The following is a 20,572-nucleotide window of genomic DNA, read 5'->3' as shown; positions in this document are numbered from 1 at the left end:
GCGATATCTCGAAAAGGCGTCCACCTATAGACCTAGTGCCCACTCCCTCTTAAAATGCTCAGTAACACCTTTCGTTTGATACCCATATCGTACAAACATTCTAGAGTCACCCCTGGCCCACCCTAATGGCGATATCTCGAAAAGGCGTCCACCTATAGACCTAATGCCCACTCTATCTTAAAATTCTCAGTAACACCTTTCGTTTGATACCCATATCGTACAAACACATTCTGGAGTCACCCCTGGCCCACCCTAATGGCGATATCTCGAAAAGGCGTCCACCTATAGACCAATGCCCACTCCCTCTTAAAATGCTCAGTAACACCTTTCATTTGATACCCATATCGTACAAACATTCTAGAGTCACCCTTAGTCCACCTTTATGGCGACATCTCGAAGAGGCGTCCACCTATAGAACTAAGTATTACTCCCTTTTAAAATACTCATTACCACCTTTCATTTGATACCGATATCGTACAAACACATTCTAGAGTCACCCCTGGCCCACCCTAATGGCGTTATTTCTAAAAGGCGTCCACCTATAGACCTAATGCCCGCTCCCTCAAATGCCCAGTAACACCTTTCGTTTGATACCCATATCGTACAAACATTCTAGAGTCAACCCTGGCCCACCTTAATGGCGATATCTCGAAAAGGCGTCCACCTATGGAACTAAGGATCACTCCCTTTTAAAATACTCATTAACGCCTTTCATTTGATAACCATATCGTACAAACATATTCTAGAGTCACCCCTGGTCCACCTTTATGGCGATTTCTCGAAAAGGCGTTCACCTATAGAACTAAAGCCCATTCCCTTTTAAAATACTCATTACCACCTTTCATTTGATACCCATATCGTACAAACACATTCTAGAGTCACACCTGGCCCACCTTAATGGCGATATCTCAAAAAGGCGTCCACCTATAGACCTAATACCCGCTCCCTCAAATGCTCAGCAACACCTTTCGTTTGATACCCATATCGTACAAACATTCTAGAGTCACCCCTGGCCCACCCTAATGGCGATATCTCGAAAAGGCGTCCACCTATGGAACTAAGGATCACTCCCTTTTAAAATACTCATTAACGCCTTTCATTTGATAACCATATCGTACAAACATATTCTAGAGTCACCCCTGGTCCACCTTTATTGCGATTTCTCGAAAAGGCGTTCACCTATAGAACTAAAGCCCATTCCCTTTTAAAATACTCATTAACACCTTTCATTTGATACCCATATCGTACAAACACATTGTAGAGTCACCCCTGGCCCACCTTAATGGCGATATCTCAAAAAGGCGTCCACCGATAGACCTAAGGCCCGCTCCCTCTTAAAATGCTCAGTAACACCTTTCATTTGATTCCCATATCGTTCTAAAAGGCGTCCACCTATAGACCTAATGCCCGCTCCCTCTTAAAATGCTCAGTAACACCTTTCATTTGATTCGCATATCGTACAAACACATTCTAGAGTCAGCCCTGGTCCACCTTTATGGCGATATCCCTAAATGGCGTCCATCCATAGAACTATGGCCTACTCTCTCTTAAAATACTCTTTAATACCTTCCATTTGATACACATGTCATACAACCACATTCCAGGGTTACCCTAGGTTCATTTTCCTACATGGTGATTTTCCACCCATACTCCTCAACATTGATGATTCCTTCAAATACCATAAGTAGCCAATCCGCGGACTTCCAACTCCTCCTTCAGTTACTGGATCGTCAATTCACTCAACTTTGCCATGTCCAAGTTGTATTCCATATCTTCGGAATTTATTCAACAATCCCACTCTGACACCAATTGTAACGAATTTACTGCAAATCCTCTTATTTGCAACCTTCTGCTAAGTTCGAATCACTAAACTGTTGAATAAATAACTCCAATATTTAATAATGCAAAATGGCCTTTATTCAAGTACTTCACAATAAATAACTCTACTATTGCTCGACAGATAGCGTGCTTAATCGAAACTCTCGCCTCTACGGTTGCTGCCTTATATACTCTTTGATTTCCTCGTTGCATCTTCTAGGCGCTTCTGTTCTATAATCTACTAGTTGGTTATCTGCTGTAATTATAACTACAGATGTACGTATATATCTATCATATGCGCGTGTGTTTGTGAGCGACACTTCCACAATTATAATTGCATATCTCAGATAAGATATCTGCATATGTTTGTGCGTTGCTTCTCCGCTGCGTGTACGTACATATGTGTAGACATAATGATTGATTCGTTTATGTAGATACATAATGATTGATTTATGGATGTGCATACAATCACTGCTTAGCATCGGCTTAGCGATGGCAGTACCCCTTAGTGTTGCTAATATTCTAAACAATACATATATCGTGTGTTATAAGTATAGTTTTTTTTAATTTGTTAATTTTTAAATGATTTTTTGAACTCTCAAGTTTTTTCCGCATTTCGAAAAAAATTTGTTCCTTAACAAAAAAGACATTTTTATTTAAAATTAGTGTTTTACTTGTTAATTTTTTTCTATTTTACAAAAAATTATAATTATATATCGACAAAATATAAAAAAACATATTTGTTACATCTTTTGAGTTTTTGATATTTTGTTTGTTTGTTCATTGACAAAAAAAAAGAAAGAAAAATATATATTTATATTATGAATTCTGAAGTTTTCTCAGATTTGAGGAAAAAAATTGTTCATTGTCAAAATGAAAACAAATATTTTTTTTATTGTAAGCATTTTGTGAATTCTTAGATTTTTCCAAACAAAAAAGAATAAAAATAAGTTAATTGACTAAGCAAACAAAAAAAATATATTTCTATTTAAAAAACAACATCACTGAATTTTTTCCTTGCTTGGAAAAGGAAATTGTTCATTGTCAAAATAAAAAATAAAAAAACTTTATATTGATAAAACATTTTTTACTTCGTATATCTTTTCAGATTTAATAAAAATGAGTTAATTGACAAACCCATTTAAAAAAATTGTCGCCTTTATAGGTTTAAATCCCAAAATTCTTTTACAAGAGCTTTTGTTATAATTTTTTGTCAAAATTCAAGAAGACTATGTCTGTATTAAAGGAAAAATTGCCTTCTATTTTTTGGTCCATTCATATAAAGGTAGTCCTTAACATTTTTTTATCATCTTTTTATTTTAAATTTTTTAGTACTGCCTACAAAAAGGCAATTGCATCATTGATTAGTAATTTAAGTAATTCCTAAGTGAAAATTCTTATCTTTATTTATTTGTTCAAATAGCTACCCGTTCTTTGGCGTTGCTCGGCCGTGCTACGTCTACATCTATATTCGGCTTAGGTGACTGTAGAAAGATGTATATGTGCTACATATAAATCGGTGAATTATTATAGCTGTTCGATGTTCTGGATATTGGTGGAGAGGGTGAGTAGGACAAAGAGGATGAATGTGGTGAATGATTCTTGTTGGCGATTATTCTCATAATTGGCGAAGCCGGATAGTGCAACGCAATCGATGTTGGTGAATATGATCACAATTGTTGAGGGAGTCAGTTCAACACAATTGATGGTGTGGTGAAGAGAATTCCACCACGTTTGTCAGCTACTTAATTTGCACAGCTGAATATCGTGGTGATATTCACATACGCCTAAAAGTCTAAAAGAATCGTGGTGAAAGTCGCGTATGCCTAAAACTATGCACGGACCTGCATTGAGTTGGGCCTTCAACGAGGTGGGATTCTACAATGCCTGCAACACTCAGGAGGCTAGCCATGAAGGTATGGCCTAATCTTCTAAATAGTTCAACTTGTGCGTTACGTAGCTCAAATTTTTTGATCAAACATTGCACTTTCACTGAGTTTTAAACTGTATTTCAGGTTTCAAGTCTCTAGATATCCAGGAAGTTGGTTAAAAATCGATTGCAAGATTCCCAATTTAAAATTAGTTTTCTCAATATTTCGATCCATGCGCCACCTAGCGGATTTTTTTTGATAAAATATTGCATTGTTACCGGGTTCTGACTTACTGCCCAAGTTTCATGTCTCTAGCTAATCGGGAAGTTACTCGAAAATCGATCGCAAGATTCCCCTCGTTTCTCAGGGATTTGTAGTTATCTCACTTAGCGCGCCACCTAGCGGAATTTTGTTTTTTTCTAAACTGTATTGTCACCAAGACTCGAACTGTGCGCCAAGTTTCAGGTCTCTAGGACACAGGGAAGTAGTTAAAAATGGATTGAAAGATTCCCAAATCAAAATTAATTTTCTTAATATCTCGATCCATGCGCCACCTAGCGAATTTTTTTGACAAATTTTTCCTTGTCACCGGGCTCCGACTTACGGCTCAAGTTTCATATCTCCAGATCACCGGGAAGAATCGATTGCAAGATTCCCCTCGGTTTTAAAGGATTTGTAGTTATCTCATTTAGCGCGCCACCTAGCGGAATTTTTTTTTTTTTTTGTAAACTGTATTGTCACCAAGCCTCGAACTGTGTGCCAAGTTTCAAGTCTCTAGGTAACCGGGAAGTTAGTTAAAAATGGATTGAAAGATTCCCAAATCAAAACTAATTTTCTTCATATCTCGATCCATGCGCCACCTAGCGAAATTTTTTTGATAAAATATTGCATTGTCATCGGGTTCTGACTAACGGCTCAACTTTCATATCTCCAGTTCAGTTCCCTGCGTTATTTCAGAGATTTTCAGGGATTTTCGTTTATCTCGATTCGTCTGTCACTTGGCGGTATCTTGTTTTCCACGAATTGTAGTGCCATCGACTCGCAAACTATGTGTTAAGTTTCAAGTCCCTGGATCACCGAGAAGTTAGTTAAAAGTCGATGGCAAAATTGCCATTTTAAAATTAATTTTCTGTATATCTCGATCCGTGCGCCTCCTAGCGGATTTTTTTCACTTGCATTGTAATGTCTCCCAGATCTGAACTATGTTCTAAGTATCAAGTGTCTAGCTCAACGGGAAGTTACCGAAAAGACTTTTCCGTGGGTCAAAAATTCGTATGGAAATGAGGTGACAAACATGAAAGGGACTTAATATGAAGGTATAATAATAATAAAAAAATTTAAAAACAATTTTTAAGTTCAACGGTTTTATTGAAAACAATACTTACATGAAGTAATAATAATACTAAAAGCTATACAATAATTAGGTAGGTTCTAGGTACTAGTCATCACACTCCTCATCAATATAGGGCGTTGAGCAGACAATTAAATAAAAGCGTTGAGCACGTGAAATTTCTAAAAGTGTGAGGCTTTTAGTATTATTATTACTTCATGTAGGTATTGTTTTCAATAAAACCGTTTAACTTAAAATTTTTTTTCAAGTTTTTAGTCTTTATTTAATTGCCTATTATTCCTCCTTCTATTTAGTTCATTTAGTGACTCAATATTACAAGGACTTTTTCCTGACAATTTGTTACAATCTAAGTCCTGAATACATAATCCTTCCAAAGACTTTACTCTACTCTGCGCCACGTATGCTTGTCCCTCCTCCAACTCCAATATATTTTGATGTCACTTCTACCGGACTGTATGTAATATTTGTTCCAAATATGAGACAAATCGGACATCATAGGTCGCTTTCTATTCATGTATGTATTATGGTGTTCCAAATATGGACCAAATCGGACCACAAATACGTTTTTTTTAATATCTCGATCTTTGCGCCACCTAGCGGCGATTTTTTGTCATAGGTCGCTTTCTATTCTTGTATGTATTATGTGTTCCAAATATGATCCAAATCGGACCACAAATACGATTTTTGTGAATATCTCAATCCTTGCGCCACCTAGCGGAGATTTTTTTTATAGGTCGATTTCTATTCTTGTATGTATTATGTGTTCCAAACAGACCTGTTAAATTATAATTATCATTAGTAATCAATTAATTAGATGCCTTTTGTAATGGCCAATGATTATTTCAATTGTTTTCCGAAAAAACAATTACTAATTAATTACCATTAGAAAGAAATAAAAAATAAATCATCTTTTTTCCGATTATTGAAAAAAATCAAAAAAATCAAAAATACTCAAAAGTCACCAAAGTGATTACTTTTGATTACTTTTGATTTTTTCGATTACCTTTGGTTTTTTTAAATTATTTTTGATTGTTTTACATTTTTTTTTTGATTATTTTTGATTATTTTTCCGCTTTGTTGAAAGAAAAATTCTCCTTTGTTGCATGCACGGGATAATTTAAAATGCAATAGTAAATCGTAAGGGCTTATCGAGGCGAATATATACATACATCATATAGGGCGAATGGTATATAAGCGTTGATCTAAACATATTCTCCGGTAAGTATACACGCATGTGCATATTTTACTACACTCATTATATAAAATAACTAGCAGATCCGGCAGTCGTTGTTCTTGCCTACCTGCATACATTTTAATCAGCTTTTTCCGTCTAACTCTGCCATACCCCTCTACACTTTTTCCCAATCTTTTTATTCACTCCTCCTTCCGTCTTTTTTGCTTCATCTCCATCTTCGCCTCATTCCATCTCTTTCTCAGTCTCCTTCCCTCTTTTCTCTTCTCTCAAGTTTTTCTCCTTCTTCTTCATCTCTTATTGCCAGCCCCGGAGGGTGGTATGTATTTTGTTCCAGTCCCATTCAGAGTCTCAGTCCCAGTCCCACTCGGAGTCTCAGTCTCAGTCCCAGTCCTAGTCCTAATACCAGTCCCAGTCCGTCTCTGGTATACTTCCCGGAAAAAGCATCGTAAATACTAATATAGGCAAATTTATATACCAAATTTCAGGCAAATCGAATAGGACGTATGTAAATAGGTATGTGGGTATTATTAATTCTTGTCTTTATTTCCGCTTCGCATGCATATTTATCAGTTTTGCCAGGTTGATGCGACTAAATCGCATATCACTATGAACTTTAGAGCTCTTAGCAACAGCTTTCATTTGATATACATAATACACACACATTCTAGGGGTATCCGGGTCCATGTTTTGGCCTATATCTCGAGACCCTAGTCTCTCAGCGGTGTAAAATTTACTCTGTATTATAGCACACATCAACAACTTCAATTTGATACCCATAATATAAAAACACATTCTAGGTGTATCCGGGTCCATGTTTTGGGCTATATCTCGAGACCCTAGCGTCCCAGTTGTATGAAAATTATCCTGTACTATAGCACTCATCAACAGCTTTCATTTGATATCCATATTGTATAAACACATTCTAGGGGTACCCGGGTCCACGTTTTGGGCTCTATCTCGAGACCCTAGCCTCACAGTTGTATGAAAACTATCCTGTACTATAGCACTCATCAACAGCTTTCATTTGATATCCATATTGTATAAACACATTCTAAGGTTACCCGGGTCCACGTTTTGGGCTATATCTCGAAACCCTAGCCTCCCAGTTGAATGAAAATTATCCTGTACTATAGCACTCATCAACAGTTTTTATTTATATCCATATTGTATAAACACATTCTAGGGGTACCCGGGTCCACGTTTTGGGCTATATATCGAGACCCTAGCCTCCCAGTTGTATGAAAATTATCCTGTACTATAGCACTCATCAACAGCTTTCATTTGATATCCATATTGTATAAACACATTCTAGGGGTACCCGGGTCCACGTTTTGGGCTCTATCTCGAGACCCTAGCCTCCCAGTTGTATGAAAACTATCCTGTACTATAGCACTCATCAACAGCTTTCATTTGATATCTATATTGTATAAACACATTCTAAGGGTACCCGGGTCCACGTTTTGATCTCAAGACCCTAGGCACGTAGCGAAAAAAAAGGTAGACGTTGGGCGATTTTCAGACCTACCCAATATGATCACAAAATTTCATTAGAATCGGTTCAGCCGTTTCGGAGGAGTTAAGCCTCTAACACCGTGACAGAAGAATTTTATATATTAGATAAAAAAAATCATAACTCAAGAATGGCTAAGCCGATTTGGGATTTCAAAATCAACTAACCATCATCTCTCCTTCCTGTATCTTTCCTAAAAATTTCACGGCAATCTTTCTATCCGTTCTCGAGTTATGGAGTGACAATCAAAATGTACACTTCTTTTTATATATATAGAGAAGATAAGATGTATGATCGAAAACGGCGGTTTTTCTAATTGCCCAGACAATATGTAAAAAAATGTTGGATTCGTAGGTTGGCATCCAAAAGCTTTCATTTAGCAACGATTCTTTATGGTTTCATCCTTAAGTCTAGCCAATTTTGTTATATCCAAAATAAATATATCCACTATTTTGGATAACGTTATGGATATGCACTGATTGTTTTGTACATACAAGTACATTGCTGGATGTTACGGTATATCGTGAGCGCTTATCTAGGCATATGGGTACATACATACCCACCTACAAATTATCGTGTCTATAGATGTATGCGACGAATACCCTGCGGGGGAGTGCGTATTGTTTTACGACTAAACAATATGCTCAAACAATATGTGAGTAATACTACTTAGGTTGATAGCTTCACTTCCAACTGGAACGATCCTCTAAGTTGTCATTCATCATCATGATCAGTTGTCTAACCAAAGGTTGTTATATCCCAAATAAATTTATTAACATATGTCCATGTACATTAGATTGAAACTTTTTTTTATTTCCTTATGATTACGTGGATATTTCCTATAAAATTTTATGTTTTGCATAATGAGCGATATTTGTATTACTAACAATGGAAATTCCAAACACATTTGTTTGCCAATCATACATTATTTTTTCGACATGGTTGGATATTTTCCATTGGGAGGGTGGAGCCGTGTGTAGAAGTCCACGAAAGTGGGGAAAGCTTCTGACCGCCATTCACCTGGGAATGGCCAGAGCGATTCTTTTGCATGTGGTTAAAGCAGCTCACTACTGCCGGTCGCTTGCGGCCAAGTATCCCCTGGGTAGCCGCTAAACATCCGTTTAGCGGTGAGCTAATGTGACAGGGCGACAACCTGGCTAGGTCACTCTGACATAATCGGTTTAAGGGGTAGCCGGGGGAGATCTCATCGGCAGCGTCTGTACACCTCTAGGTGCGGCTGCAAGCGGGCGTCTGTCTTGGAGCAAGCGGCTCGCTATATAAACGTGCAAGTAGTATTTTCACCCCCGCTGAGCGGGTTGTGCGCTGGGCTTGGGACCCGCCACGTAAAACCATACTCCAATGAAATATAACAACAAGCCTCGGATAAATACACTCTCTATTGATGACGACCATGGCACATGCTTGAAGCACAATGAATTGAGGGCATGCACCTGGAACATCCGCTCCCTGAATGGGATTGGTGCAGATGCCCGGCTGGTTGATGTCCTCGTCAAAGCAAAATCTGACATCACCGCCATCCAAGAAATGCGTTGGACGAAGCAAGGAAGAAAGAAGATCAAAAATTGTGACATCTATTGGAGTGGCCATACGAATTAGCGCAGTTTCGGCGTCGGATTCGTGTTGGGAGAGGGACTTTGTCGCCAAGTGCTGGCGTTCACGTCTGTGGACGAGCGTCTCGCCGCTATCCGAATAAAAGCAAAATTTTTTAATATATCATTCATCTGCGCCCATGCGCCGACAGAGGAGAAAGACGATGAGGTGAAGGACACTTTTTATGAACAATTAGAACGCACATGCGATCGCTGCCCCCGTCATGATATAAAAGTCGCGCTTGGCGACTTTAACGACAGGGTGGGTTAAGAAGGTGTTTTTGGCCCTACAGTCGGAAAGTTCAGCCTACACAATGAAACTTCTCCTAACGGACTGAGGCTGATTGACTTTGCCGGTGCTCGAAACATGGTCATATCCAGCACGAGGTTCATGCATAAAAAGATACATCAAGCTACATGGCTGTCTCCTGATCGAAATACTCGAAATCAGATCGATCACGTTGTGATAGACGGACGGCATGCCTCCAGTGTTTTAAATGTGCGCACGATCCGAGGACCTAACATCGACTCGGACCATTATCTCGTTGCAGCCAAAATACGCACCCGCCTCAACGCGGCTAAAACCAAGGAACAAAAAACACAAGGAAAGCTAGACGTCGAAAAGCTTCAATCACAACAGACTGCCAATGATTTCTCAACTCGACTCTCACACCTGCTCTCTGAGAGCGCAACTCATCCTGAAGGAATACAGGAGCAGTAGGCGCATATCTCCAAAGCACTTCGTACTGCCGCCGAGGAAAAAATTGGTTACCGGCGGCCACGAAACAACAACTGGTACGATGAAGAATGCCGCGTTGCAACCGAAAGAAAAGACGCTGCCTACAGGGCTACGTTAAAAGCGAGCGCGACAAGAGGAGTATGTGAACGCTATCGTGAGTTGAAAAGGGATGCGAGACGCCTTTTCAGGAAGAAAAAAGCAGAAGCAGAAAGGCGTGAGTGCGAGGAGCTTGAGCTGCTAGCCACCAGGAATAACGCCCGAAAATTCTACCATAAAATACGGCGACAGAAGGAAGGTTTTAAGACCGGGGCAAACTCCTGTAGGAATGAAAACGGCGACCTTGTAACTGATGTCCAGAGAGTGCTTAGATTATGGAGGGAATACTTCTCTGCTCTCCTAAATGGAGGCAGCAATTCAACGCGCAGAGATGAAGAACTCGATCCCGCAATCGATGATGATGGAACATATGTCCCCCCGCCCGATTATGACGAAGTTAGAATAACAATAACCAGATTGAAAAACAACAAGGCCGTGGGCGCTGATGGATTGCCTGCGGAGCTATTCAAGTACGGAGGCGTGGAGTTGGTAAGGCGCATGCGGCAGCTTCTTAGCAAAATATGGGCGGACGAGTGCATGCCCGACGGTTGGAATCTAAGCGTTCTTTGCCCAGTCCACAAGAATGGCGATACTGCAAAATGCACCAACTATCGTGGAATCAGCCTTCTTAATATCGCATATAAGGTCCTTTCAAGTGTATTGTGCGAAAGATTGAAGCCCACCGTGAACCGGCTTCAGACCTGGTAAATCTACCATCGACCAGATTTTCACAATACGTCAAATCTTGGAAAAAACCCGTGAAAAGAGAATCGACACACATCACCTCTTCGTCGACTTTAAAGCTGCCATCGACAGCACGAAAAGGAGCTGCCTATATGCCGCTATGTCTGAATTTGGTTTCCCCGCAAAACTTATACGGCTGTGCAAAATGACGTTGAGCAACACCATCAGCTCAGTCAGAATTGGGAAGGACCTCTCCGAGCCGTTCGAAACTAAACAAGGTTTCAGACAGGGTGACCCCCTATCGTGCGATTTCTTTAATTTGATGCTGGAGAAAATTATACTAGCTGCAGAACTTAACCGCACTGGAACAATATACTATAAAAGCGTGCAATTACTGGCATATGCTGATGACATTGATATCATCGGCCTAAACACCCACGCTGTTAGTTCGGCTTACTCCAAACTGGAAAAAGAAGCGGTAAAGATGGGTTTGATGGTGCATGAGGACAAAACGAAGTACCTGCTGTCATCCAGTAAAGAGTCAGCGCATACGCGCCTTGGCAACCACGCTACTGTTGGCAGCCATAATTTCGAAATAGTAAAAGACTTCGTTTATTTGGGAACTATCATCAACACTAGCAACAACATCAAGCGCTGAAATCCAGCGAAGAATCAATCTTGCCAATAAATGCTACTTTGGACTAGGTACGCAATTGAAAAGTAAAGTCCTCTCTCGGCGAACGAAAAACATTCTCTACAAGTCACTTATCGTACCCGTCCTGCTATATGGGGCAGAAGCATGGATCATGACAACAGCAGATGAAGCGGCTTTGGGAGTGTTCGAGAGAAAAGTTCTTCGAAAGATTTATGGACCTCTACGCGTTGGCGATGGCGAGTACCGAAGAAGATTTAATGATGAGATGTACGAGCTATACGCAGACATCAACATAGTCCAGCGAATTAAAACGCAGCGGCTACGCTGGCAAGGCCATGGTATGCGAATGAATGATGATGCTCCGGACAAGAAAGTGTTTCTATCGGAACCCGCCTATGGAAGAAAAGGTAGAGGGCGGCACCTACTCCGTTGGAAGGACCAGGTGGAAAACGATTTAAACTCCTTTGGTGTCACCAATTGGCGCGGGTTGGCGGAGCGAAGGAGCGACTGGCGCGCCTTGTTGGACGGCCATAACCGTTTAAGCGGTTAAGCGCCAATTAAGTAAGTAAGTAATATACTGTAACGAATTTACTGCAATTCCGCTTATTTCAAATCTTCTACTAAGGTTCGAATCACTAAACTGTTGAATAAATAACTCCACTTCTCAATAATGCAAAATGGCCTTTATTAAAGTACTACTATTGCTCGACAGATAGCGTACTTAATTCAAAACTGATTGTAGCGCCTCTACTGTTGCTGCCTTTTATACTCTTTGATTTCCTCGTGGCATCTTCTAGGCGCTTCCAGAGTTTACTTAGTTACCGCTATAAAATTATAACTACAAATGCACGTGTATAGCTTCTTATATGCGCGTGTATTTGTGAGCGACACTTCCACAATTATAATTGCATTCTTTTGGGATCATCTCAGATAAGATATCTGGATGTGTTTGTGCGTTTCTTCTCCGCTGCGTGTACGTACATATGTGTAGACATAATAATTGAATTATTGATGTGCATCAAGTCACTGCTTAGCATCGGCTTAGAGATGATAGTATCCCTTAGTGCTGCTAATATTCGTTACACTGCCCTCCACCTAAGTCTGATCGTTCCGATAAGACAAATCTCTCGATCTAAACGCTGCTAGCCTCTCCAAATGAACCACTTTCATTTTGGTTCGTGGTTTGCCAATGGTTTGTATGCGGTACACTACATCGTTGATCCGTTTTATAACTTTGTATGGGCCTTCCCAATTACACTGCAATTTCGGGGACAAACCTTTTGTTCGTTGTGGGTTGTATAACAGCACCAAATCTCCTTTCTGAAACCCTTCCGAATTAATCGCTTTATCGTACCTCGCTTTCATCTTGTCACTAATAATCTTTGCTCGTTGCCTTACCAGATCGTGTATCTCTCTCAGCTCTTCTTCCAAGACACCAGGAGATTTCTTGGCATCTCTCCGCATCGGCATCTATCTCATACTTCAAATCAGCTGGCAGTCGAAGGTCATTGCCAAAAATTACCTTTGCGGGAGTCTGGCCCAATGTCTCATGCCCTTATGGTACTTGTCTACTACTTTCCTTAAATGCTCCTCCAATGTTCTATTGAAAAGTTCCACCATACCATCGGACTGAGGATGCAATGCAGTTGTCCGTGTTTTTCGAATGCCCAACTTCTTGCACATTTCTTGGAACACAGCTGATTCAATATTCCTGCCTTGGTCAGAATGTAACTCCATTGGTACACCATACCTTGCAACCCAATCGTTTGTAACCACTTCTGCTACTGTTTCCGCTTCTTGATTTGGGATTGTGTATACCTCTGGCCATTTGCTTAAATAATCCATTACCTCCAGTACGTATTTGTTTCCGCGGTTGCTAGTAGGAAATGGACCTGCGACATTCATGGCGATCCTTTCTAATGGTGCACCTGAAATATACTGCTTCATCTGGCCATGACTTCGTGTTTTGGGCCCTTTCGCTCTGTTGCAAACTTTGCAGTTGGCAATCCACTCGGTGATCGACTGACGGCAACCAACCCAATAGAATCTCTGCTTAATTTTCTTGAGCGTCTTCGTGATTCCAAGATGGCCTCCACTTGGACCATTATGCAGCTCGCTGAGCACGTCAGGATTCCTCTTTCTGGGAACAACTATCAGTTTCTTTTTGCATTGACCATCCTCACTCTCCCATACTCGATGAAGGCAACCGGATATCAATTCTAAACTGTTCCACTGTGCCCAATATGACTTCGCAATGGGACTCTCTGCTGACATCTCTTCTCTGTTTGGTCTTTCGTTTCGTTCGAGCCATTGCATAACATGTGATAGATCTGTATCTTCTAGCTGACGCTTTCTTAGTTGTTCCTTGTCTCAATCATCCGTACACGTTATAGTCATTAGCCGGACATATATAATGTCTTCTTTAGCCTCGGCCTTTGAACAGTGCTTGCATTCCAAACTACATGGTCTTCGTGACATTGCATCAGTATTTCCATGGGTACTACTTTTCGATGCTCAATGGAAAAGTCATAGCTTTGTAGTCGCTCCACCGTGCCAATTGTCCTTCCGGGTTACGGAACTGCAGAATCCATTTCAACGCTGCGTGATCTGTCCTGACACGGAATCGCTGGCCGTAGAGGTATTTGTGAAAATGTTTAATGCACTCTACCAATGCCAACAGCTCTCTCCCCGTAACGCAGTAGTTCCTCTCTGGTTTTCCAATCGAACGGCTGCAATATGCTGTCCATCGACCAGTTGTGACAAAACGGCTCCTATAGCATATCCACTCGCATTTGTATCTAGAATAAATGTTGCTCCTGGAATCGGATATGCTAACATTGGGGCAGTGCACAAACGCTCCTTCAGTGTTTGGAAAGCCACTTCTTGCTCCTTCTTCCATTCAAAAGCTTTATTTTTTCTTGTAAGCTCATGGAGGCTATGGGCTACGCTGGAAAAATTTGGTACAAATGGGCGGAAATATGTGCACAGCCCAAGGAAACTTCTCAATTCATGTAGGTCCTGTGGTCTTGGCAAATCCTTTACAGCCTCTATCTTTTCGTTCGCAGTGCAGATGCCCTCTGTCGTTACCTTGTGACCCAAATAATTTACTTCCTTTTTAAACAGCGCACACTTTTTGGGACTTAACTTCAGACCAGCGCCAGCTATTCTCTGGAAAACTTCCTCCAAGTTCTTAAGATGTTCATCAAAGTTCTTGCCCAATACGGTGATGTCGCCCAGGTACACCAAGCATGTTTTCCAATGTAGTCCTTTCAGTACCTGATCCTAAAGTCTCTCAAAAGTAACTGGTGCATTACAAAGTCCAAAAGGCATCACTGTAATTTGCCAAAGCCCATCACCGACACTGAAAGCTGTTTTCTCTTTATCTTCCTCCTTCACCTCAACTTGCCAGTAGCCGCTTTTCACGTCGAGTGTGGAAAATCATTTCGTACCAGATAGCGAGTCCAGAGTGTTGTCAATTCTTGGCAATGGGTAGCTATCCTTTTTCGTAACTTCATTCAACTTCCGGTAGTCCACGCAAAACCTCATTTTCCCATCCTTCTTCTTTACAAGTACTACCGGTGAGCTCCATGGACTAGCTGATGGTCGGTGACGCCGCTGTCGCCATTTCTTATATGAGTTGACTCGCAAATTCCCGCTTCGCCAGTGGAACACTACGTGGAGCTTGACGGATCGGCCTCGCATCTCCAGTGTCAATATGATGTTTCACAACGTTGGTGCGGCCTGGTTTGGAACCATCCTGGTCAAATATATGCGCAGCGGCAATAAGAGACAACGCAGCACTTGCTAATGTTTAGGCTTAGGTTATTGATGGTACACCAATTTAAGAAGATGTTTAAGTCTTGCTGGAGTTTTTGGCAATCGAGAAGGCTGTTAATATTGAGGAATATTTTGACATCATCTGCGAACATTAAGCACTTTGACGATATGATATAGGACGGTAAGTCGTTTATGAAGAGTAAGAATAACAGAGGGCCAATGCGAGTTCCTTGAGGAATACCCGATGTGGCATAGACTTCAATGTTCGAGCGTATTTAGTTTATTATCACCGACAATTTCCTACCAAAAAGAAAACTTCTGAAAAAGCTCAATAAAGTGCCGGAAACACCAAATTTATTGATCTTCATTAAAATAATGTTATGGTCTACTTTATCAAAAGCTTTTGTGAAGTCTGTATATATGACATCGAGTTACGAATATTGTTCCATTGCAGTGATAATGTTGTTTGAAATAAGAGATAGATTAGTGACTATTGATTTACCTGGCAAAAACCCATGTTGGCAGCTAGTTAGGGCATGCTGAACATGTTCCAGAAGTTTTTTGTTAAGTATGTGATCGAAAATTTTTGGAAAGACCCCCTGCTTTACTATAGCTCGATAGTTGGAGATGAGGCTTTTGTTTCCAGATTTGAAGATGGGTTCAATTGAGCATGACTTCCAACAATCTAAGAATCTTACTTGGCGTAAACATGTCTTAAAGAGTTTGGTGATTGGTTTTACTAGAGAATCCACGCACCGAATGAAAAATATTAGGGGAAGACCATTAGTGCAGTTGAAGCTTGGTTTAAGGTCTAAGATTGCATCTGCAACATCACCCTCAGTGATAATAAATGCGTCAATAAAATTAAAATCAGTTGGTCTTGAAATTGTAGATTGTACAGATTGCAGGTCTCTAGCGTAGTATTGGATACACAGCCTATGTATTCCATTCTATCAGGTATGCCGCATGATTTACGCCTAGAGTTCACGTAATTCCAGAACGAAGACCGATTGAGTTTCAGGCTGTCTTCAATTTTGGTTATATATTGATTAAAGAGATATTTATGAAGTCTGTCAAATTCGCTTTTATAATTGTTGAAATTATGAAGGTCCACGGGAGACTTTAAGATTCTGTATTTTTTTAGAGCCTTATTTTTAATGTTCTTTAGATGGCTTAATTCCGCGTTGAACCAAGGCGTTTTATTTTTGGGCTTAGAGGATTTCGAAGGAACAAACTTGGTGACGGCATCAGAAAGAATGTCACAAATATTTGTATATATTAAGTCTGAATCTTCTATGCAATCTAAGAAATCCCAGTTCGTGCAATAAAGAGAGTTATTCAATGCATCGAAGTTGGCTTTTCTAAAAGATAATAAAGGTTCGTGGTTCACATAAGTCGCTGAAAACTTAGAAATTCGAATTTAATAGTTAAAGCTTTATGATGAATTGTGTTACGTGATATAGGTGACAAATTCAATTCACATGCTAATTTGAGATCTTCTGTTGCGAATACTAAATCCAATATTTTATCATTAGAATTTGCAAACTAATTTAATTGCTGAAAATTGTTAGATAAGAAAAAACTAGTGACAGAAGATTCAATGTCGGATTTAATATTAAAAGGTAGTAGCCAGCCATTGTCAAATGACCAAATAATGTCAGGTAAGTTAAAATCACCCATTACTATTATCTGCCCATTTAGTGCAACAGATTTACTGACAAATTTTATGTTATTAATATGTTGTTCATAAACATTAAAACTAGAGTTAGGCGGTATATATGATATCAAGATGTAAATATGTTTGTCATTTGAAATTGATACATCTATGCAGACTTGTTCGACTAACATATCAGCAAAGGGCAAAACTAACAAACTGCTATTTAGGCTTGTTTTAGCTGCTAATAACACTCCTCCACCTCGAGCGCAGCCACTAGCAATATGGTGTAATGGTTGTCAAAAAACTCGGAGCTGGAAATTTGTGCACAAAGCCAGGTTTCGGTGCTGGCAACAATATCATATTCAGGTAATGATGACGCAATCCTAAATTCATTTGATTTTGTTCGTATACCACTTGCATTTTGATAGTATATTGAAAATGATTCAAGTGATATTGAGCCAGTTAGCCCGTTGACATTCTCCGCTCCCTCTTGAAAAGACTGAAATGGACGGATTTTAACATTAGCAGTCCATAGCTTTGCATCAAATATAGCATCATAGTGACATGGAGATACACCGAGTTTGAAGCTTATGCGCCTTAATTCATTGATATTTGCATCTTTCTTCACAAGTGGAAAACACGATAGATGGTCACGAGTAATCCCAGTGTGCTTTGTAACGTAAGAGATAATATACTCTCCTTTGACGGTATTTTTAAAATAAGAGAGGTGAATCCATCTTTTCTTCGCAACCACATCAAGCTCCAAATTATCGTTCATACCAACCACGGGGGCGGCATTTAGACTTGTTTTAGCTGCTAATCTGCATTTTGGCATTATGGGGTATTTTCCGGCATCATTTCTGTATGGTTTTCGGGATGCCGTTGGGGTAATTTCAGGACTTTTTCGCGAGTAATACGGGATCATTTGGGACCCCTTTCGGCATCATTTCTGGATGGTTTTCGGGATCAGTCCGGGATCCCGTCGGGTCATTTCGGGGCTATTTCGGGATCATTTGGTGATCTTCCGGCATCATGGTTTTCGGTATCCGTCCGGGATCCTCTCAGGGTCATTTCGCGACTATTAGGGGATCATTTGAGGACCTTTCCGGCATAATTTCTGGATGGTTCTCGGGTCCCTTCCGGCATCATTTATATTGGGTTTCGGAATCCGTCCGGGATCCCGTCGGGGTCATTTCGGGACTTTTTCGCGACTAATGCGGGATCATTTGGGGTCCTTTCCGGCATCATTTTTGGATAGTTTTCGGGATCCGTCCGGGATCCCGTCAGGGTCATTTCGGTACTATTGTGGGATCATTAGAAGACCTTTCCGCCATCATTTCTGGATTGTTTTCGGGATACCGTCGGGGTCATTTCTGGACTTCTTCGGGACTATTTCGTGATCATTTGGGGTCCCTTCCGGCATAATTTCTGTATGGTTTTCTGGATCCGTCAGGAATCCCGTCGGGGTCATTTCGGGACTTTTTCGGGACTTATACGGGATAATGTGGGTAGTCTTTCGGCAGCATTTCTGGAAGGTTTTCGGTATTCGTACGGAATCTCGTCAGGATCATTTCGGGATCATTTAAGGATGGTTTTCATGATTCGTCCGGGATCCCGTCAGTGTAATTTCTGGACTTTTCCGAGACTATTTTGGGACCCTTCCAAGATCATTCGGATTTCCGCATCTGTCCGGGATCAAGTCAGGGTCATTTAGGGATCCGTTCGAGATCCCGTCTGTGTCATTTCGGGACTTATTCGGGACTATTTCAGGATCATTTCTCGATGGTTTTCGGGATCCGTCAAGGTCATTTCGGGACACTTTCGGGATATGTTGGGGACCCTTTAGGGATCATTTCGTCACTTTTTCTGTATTATTTCGGGATCATTTGGAGACCCTTCCGGCATCATTTCTTGATGGTTTGCCGGATCCGTCAGGGTCATTTTGGGACCATTATGGGATCATTTGGGGACCCTTTCTGGGGAGTCCTTTTTTGGGAGTCCTTTCAGGATTTTTTTGTTAATTTTTTAGGATAGTTTTGGGACCCTTCCGGGATCATTTCTGGATCCATGCGGGATCCCATCGAGGTCCTTTCTGGACTATTTCGGGATCATTTTCGGAACCTTCCAGGATCATTTCTACATAGTTTTCGCGATCTGTCGTGGATCGCCTCGGGGTCATTTCGGAACTTATTCTGAACTACATATGTCAGAATAATTTAGGGACCCTTCCTGTATATTTTCTGGATGTTGTTTGAGATCCGACCGGGAGCCCGTGAGGGTCATTTCGGAACTTTTTCGGGACTATTTCGGGATCATTTTGGTACCCTTCAGGTATCATTTCTGTGTGGTTATCTGGATAATCGTGTCGTTGTCATTTCCGGTTTTTTTGGGACTATTCCGGGAGATTTTGGAGACCTTTCCTATCAGATTATCAGCTGATTTAGTTTCTTGTTTTTACTCAATCACAAAAATAAAATGCATTAGTTAGGAACAAATTTTTAAACAGACAACTGTATGTGTTAACTTTTATATTGACAGTGGAACAGCAATTAAGACAATAATCTCGCATAGCACAGCATCTAAATGCATGTTAGAGTGTAAGCAGTCTCTGGAGAGAATTGGGACAGGGACAAGCATACATTTATATTGGGTCCCAGGGCATAAGGGAATAGATGGGAATGAAAAAGCGGATGAAGAAGCTAAAGAGGGCGCATCCCTTGAAGCTCCCAATTAGACCGGGCGAGAGGAAAGGCGTAGTTTCACGCGCGGGGCTGTAAAGTGTCGAAGATTATTTGTAGGTCTTACCACCTTAAATAAAGTTGCTTCTATCATTAAAAAGAGAGGACTGTAGACTCATGACGGGTATTCTCACTGGACACTGCCCTCTGGCGTCACATGCTTTTAAATTAGGCTTGGTCAGTGATAGCAGATGTAGGAAGTACGGACTGGAGGAGGAAACGATCGAGCACGTTCTGTGCTCTTGCCCTGCGCTTGCCAGGCTGAGACTCCAGGAGTGATACAGCAGTCAGATCTAGAAGCAGAAAGTAGCTTAAGTCCTAGGAAGCTTCTAGTATACGCCAAGAGGAGGGAGTCATTTTATAACATACGTCCTGGTTTTTGATAGGGTTTGTCAGCTGTTCGTTAAAACAAACTTCTGGTAAAACTACGGACTCATTGAATCTTTTTTTTATTTCCTCATGGACCGGCCAGTTCAACCTAACCTAACCTTATCCGAAAGGTTTCCGTATCTTCAACCGTCAATCCAATAATAATTGAAGCATTCGTGTCTCTTTGCTTCCATGAGGCATCTCGAGATTCACGAACAGGACTTTCAATGAATTCCCAAACCTTTTCCATCTTCATAATAAGCTGAATTCTATATTTTCACAGCTCGTGTTTATCGCGATATAATGTCGTAATCGCCAAACTTAGATCAGCCATATCGTAAGGTTGGGTTAGATTTAACTGGCCGGTCCATGAGGACCTCACGTAGACTGATTGAGTCCGTAGTGTTACCAGAAGTTTGTTTTAACAAACAAACTGAAAAACCCTATCAAAAACGAGGACCTATGTTATAAAATAACTCCGTCCTCTTGGCAAATACTAGAA

This window comes from Eurosta solidaginis, unplaced genomic scaffold (assembly GCF_040869045.1).
Source record: "Eurosta solidaginis isolate ZX-2024a unplaced genomic scaffold, ASM4086904v1 ctg00001059.1, whole genome shotgun sequence".
NCBI lineage: Eukaryota > Metazoa > Arthropoda > Insecta > Diptera > Tephritidae > Eurosta > Eurosta solidaginis.
The sequence above is the reverse complement of the archived record's forward strand: the minus strand, read 5'-3'. Positions refer to the sequence as shown.